This window comes from Mus musculus, chromosome 5, assembly GCF_000001635.26.
Source record: "Mus musculus strain C57BL/6J chromosome 5, GRCm38.p6 C57BL/6J".
NCBI classification, from domain to species: Eukaryota; Metazoa; Chordata; class Mammalia; order Rodentia; family Muridae; genus Mus; species Mus musculus.
The window spans coordinates 99,725,753-99,730,853 of NC_000071.6; the positions used below are offsets into that span (position 1 = coordinate 99,725,753).

Below are 5,101 nucleotides of genomic sequence, written 5' to 3' on the forward strand. Positions count from 1 at the left end.
GATGATAACGGAGAGCTACTATGCATTTTAAATAGCAGAAAAGCAAGCTGTACTGGCAATTAGCAATCCTGCTAGAGACAGAGATCAGAACATGGAGATGCTCTCTGATATGTGGCAATTCTAGAGACCACACCCATGAAGGAATTGACCATTCCTTTTTTCTAGAGCCAGATGCGTTCACCCAACATAGGTGACTCCTTAAAGATCCTCCATTGGGTCAGTCAAGGATGACAGGCACTAAGAATGCAGAGACCCTGTGTAGTGGGCAGAGAGCAACATAGAAGATGGAAGAGCAATGGCCTCTGAATGCATTCTTCTCTGCCAAGTCTTAGAACATGGGCTCCATTGCTAGTGGGTGAAATCACATAATGAGAGCAAGACTAGGCTACACATAGGGAGCATGTTCACAATGTGCCATAACTCAAAGGGAATAGAATACCAGGGACACACACATAGACCACACACACATACATACACAAACATACATACATACACATACATACATACACACACACATAAACCACATACATATACATACATATATACATACACACACATACATACAGACAAACACACACACACATATATAAACATACATACATACACACATACATACATACACAGATATCTAGGTCAGGAAACAGCTTCATGTATGCTTCTAGGCTACTTTTCTAGATAACAGTATACAGAAAAGGCTGTTTCTGTATGTCTGCCGAGTGTGCACTAACATTCCAAAACAGCCAGCCTGGTGCTCAGGTTACTGCGTGATCCTGACGTAAACTTAATGTCCTTCACTAGTTTTCCTAGATTTTTTTTTAATTGTCCTAAAGACTTAGGTTTGTTTGTTTGGTTTTTGGTTTTACAAATTTCTCAATTTTACCAGGACCACAAAAGGTACCAAAAATGGCCATTCATAATTTTCTAGAAATTAATATTCAGAGGGGGTTATTTCTCTTCCATATCTCTCTCCATCCCAGATGCAGTAAGCTGAGCCACTCCCTTCCATTTAGGAGCAATAGTAAATAGCTAAAAGGTATCCACTAAGTATATTTCTGCATCATTTCATCTCCTTGGGCACCTCTTCAGTGGTGCTGATGAAATGTAATGCCTGATACACATTTTAGGTTGAATCGGCCAACAACTATAACTCAACCATCTATAGAGAGACAGTGAGAGGAGATGCTAACCTTAGCTCTACCTCTAGATAGGTAGGAAGTAGCACATAGCAAGATATAAAGAGTTACCAAGGTCTAAGGGACTTCCCCTGGAATTTCTCAAAGCCAAGGGAACCACCCTTGTTTTAAAATAACAACCATCTAAATGTGTGTGACTAGTTGGTTTTTTTTTTGTTTTTTTTTTTTTGGGGGGGGGGGTCAGCTCCTCTCTAGAATAAGTGGGAAGCCATCGACCTGAAACATCAAAGCGGGGCACCTGTTGACCAGAGGACTTCATAGGCAGGAGGTGTACCCAAAGGGCAATGCATACACCAGCATCTCTTGATGGAGGCTTTGGGAATCTTATAACAAAATCCCCAGCCCCGAGGAAGAGGAAAAGTGAGCGAGCACAGTTGATAAGGGGCACCACTTGTCTCCAGCTCAGCCTCCTACCATGTGGCTGCCTAACGTGCCCTCTAAAAGACTGCGAGGGAGGGAGATGGCTAAGGCCGTGGCTGCAAACCTGGAAAACCTTGCCTGTCTGGGCTCTTCAGCCTTTAGGTCTCAGCTTTCACCAGAGCAGGCATTTCCATCTGTCTTTGCCCGCTCTACACTCCTATCCCCAAACTCCTGCTTACCACTCACCACTGGAATCTCCCTGCTTACAAATAAGTAAATACTTGCTGTCCCATAGCAGATTATGGCCTGGACCACTTGAGCTGTAAAATCACAGGAAATAGTTCCACGTGACTTCGGATAAAACAAAAACAAAAAAACAAAAACAAAAAAAAACCTAGGATAGCAATGGTGAAGGGCGTCCAAGAGGCAGCTGAGGAAGGCTCTAAGAGTTTAGGTCCTAAACAATTCCTTGCTGAAGGAACCCACTGCATGACTGAGAGAAGAAACCCATGTCTATATCTCTGCCAGCCTGGAAACTGCCGACTGAAGGCCAAGGCAGCTCAGGGAAACCTCAGACTGCCAGGATGGTTATGAGACAGTGGTGGTGGCAAGGCTAGTTGACATGGCCAGAGTCAGCCCTCTGGTCCTGACCTGCTTGTCAGGTAGTCTGTAGGAGAGGGCGGGGGATTGAGGGGGGCGAGGTAAGAGACAGTGGGTACTCTGTTCTGACTGTAGAGTGTGAAGGGTCATACAACCCAGAACTGTCCGTACTGAGTGGCCCATATGGGTCTCATATTAAACGCTGATGCTGCCATTTCCCCAGAGGATCAGCCAGCCAGTCAGCCAGCTGCTAGCAAAGCCGCTTGCAGCAGGGTCGCTGCTACCTCGGGGAGGTGTGAGCAATTAGGTGTGCCTGCCTTCAGAAGGCGCGATGTGGTTAGTCTCACCTCACACCCCTCCCCTTCCCCGGCGTACCTCCCACCAGAAGAAACGAGTTAACTTATACGGAGTTTATCGCCTCGCTGGAGGTTGGGGGAAGGGAGTGGTTAGAGCAAGCACGACAGTGGGAACCTTGTTGACTGACAGATTGTTTCTGCTAATCATTTAGGCTAGCCATGGTAGACAGCGGAAGGATGAGCAGGCAACAGCTCATCTTCAAATGTGCCTGGCTTGTTAGGCAAGGGATAACTCGCAAAACTCGCGATTCACAAACATGTTCACCTATCAACTAGGAAAGAGAAAAAAAAAAAACAAAACACGCAACGCGGTCTGGGGAGACCAGAATTCAAGCCCGGCGGCTTCCATCTCCCCTTCCCCGGCCCCGCCCCAGAAGTCCTCCAGGTGAGGCGCACTTGCCAAGTGGTGGGGACCCTAGGGGCGGGTCAGGACTGTTAGCTGTCGCCCACAGCCACCTCTGCAGGACACACCCTCTACCTACCTCCAGCACGGGAGAGGCGCCCTTGCTCGGCAGCGTGCAGCCCAGGAGCGCCGCGAGAAACTTTGCCATATACGAGCAGGGAGGCAGGGTCCCCCTCGCGCTCGCCGCCTCTGTCCTCGACCCGTGCCAGAGCTGGGGTGGGCAGGGCGGACCCAAGCTCGTGGACCCGGGTGGGGGCGGGGATCCGCCCGCCAAGGTCGTCCCGTCGGGGGTCTCTGGGCCTGCAGGGAGCTCGTCGCTGCCACTCGGGAGGTGCCCGGGTGAGAGGAGCAGACAGCCGCGGGCGCCCCTGCCTCCGCGCTGCGGGAGCCCGGGCTGCGTTAGCCTCACCAGCTGAATGTCACTAGCGCCGTAGTAAAGGGAAGGGCCCCGCCGAGGGGGTGTCGGGAGGGCCAACGGCGCACGACCTGCGGCGGCGCTGGGGCAAGGGCGGCGGGGAGCTCAGAGCAGCGACAGCCCAGCCCGCCCAAGGGTAGAGTGCAGGCGACGCCTCAAGTGAGAGCCTAAGCCGGCGACCGGGGGGGGGGGTGGGGGGGGGTGGGGGGGAGGCGGGGGGGGCACGCTGAGAGCTAGCGGCCAAGGCGGGAGGGGCTGTTCACCCAGGTGACCCACTTCCCTAGTTTCTGCCCGATTTGCGACAATGCAGGTGGGAGAGGAGGGAGCCCAGGTCCACAGACATTTGGCGAGTTACCACGACAGAACTCGAGCTACCCGCAAGGGCTCCCCAATGGCACGTGCCAGCCCCACCCTTCCAGTAGGAAAGGAGGTGGTTCCAAACCCAGGATTAAGAACCCTGCTCCTGCCACACGTGAGCCCCTGACACTGGGTGGGATCTGCACCAGTAAACACTAAAGAGGAGGAGAGGGCGATCGCTCTCTCCTTGGCCTGCCTCCCAGCCAGGACGGCCCAGGATGGGCAAGGCTGGAACCTGAACACTGCGACACACACGCAGATGCGGCCTGTTGTGCGGTCCAAGAACTGGACCTGGCAGAATTCTCTTTGACTCAAGACACGGGGCCAGCATTGCACTCGGTCTAGTTTTACTGCTCACAGCTGTGGCTCTCACTTAGTGTACTATGGGTGGTCTCTGAAGCTTGTTTAAAATGAGAAGTCCTGAGCTGCAATAAGTGCGGGGATACTTCAGCATCTGCTCCATCATTAGTTACTCCCAGACTCCTCTGCACGTGGTGTCAGGCTGTGGTTTGGAAAAGAAAAAAAAAAAAAAAAAAAAAAAAAAAAAAAAAAAAACACTGCCCAACTGTGCCAATGTCAGAGGTTCAGAAAGGACAACAGGGGCCCTTGAGTAAAAAAGTTAAGTCCCCTGATTTTATATAAAAGTACTAGACCAGGAAAGTCTTTGGTTCTCAAGCTCTTTTCGGGACCCTGGGGCAACAGTGACCAGACTGTAGATGCTTACTGGCTGGGGTGACTAGAAAATGGACATTTGGGTGCAAAGTGGTGAATATGTGAGGCTAGACTTTTCTGTCAATCCACAACTCTCACTGGCATAACAGAAGTACAAGGATGAATCTTTTAAAATACTGGAATTGGCTTGTTGATCCACCAGCACTTTCAACTATTGAAACCTCTCCAGATTCTCTCCCTCCTGGGAGCTCAGAGAATTTTGAAGACCCATGGTTGAAACTATATTCCGAACTTAAAGAAGCTAATGCCCTTGATTTTCTTAATGAATTAGGTGATTCAGTGCACAAAGCTTTCTACAAGATGGGGAAAAATCGGAAAATGATTTTACTGGCTGGCTGCTCTTAGTATCTGTGGAAAAAATGATGAATGAAAGGAAGGAGTTGTGTGATAAAATCGAAAGTCTCCAGACACAAGCAAACGATCTAAAAGTTGCTAAGTGTGTCCTTGAGGAGAATCTTCTCTCTTGTAGCAATAGAGCTCAAGTTGCAGAAAATCAAACAGAAACTCTCATTGTAAGGTTGGCTGAACTACAGCGAAAATTCAAGTCTCAGCCTCAGAGTGTGTCGACAGTTAAAGTAAGGGCTCTAATTGGCAAAGAATGGGATCCTACAACAGTCTCAGGGAGAAAGAGGAGAGAGATATTCTAACACACCCACCACGGTTGCTCAAACGTCTTAGTCCCAAT

The 5,101-nt window shown here is 49.9% G+C and overlaps 1 long non-coding RNA gene across 1 annotated transcript in view; it reads right to left on the bottom strand.

The window, feature by feature from the left end:
* A930011G23Rik (RIKEN cDNA A930011G23 gene) overlaps positions 1-3,308 on the bottom strand; it is a 431,817-nt gene extending 428,509 nt beyond the window's left edge. The window contains exon 1 of the long non-coding RNA NR_030692.1: positions 2,992-3,308. This is a non-coding gene — a long non-coding RNA (RIKEN cDNA A930011G23 gene). The remainder of the gene's footprint in view (positions 1-2,991) is intronic.
* Positions 3,309-5,101: the final 1,793 nt, after the last annotated feature.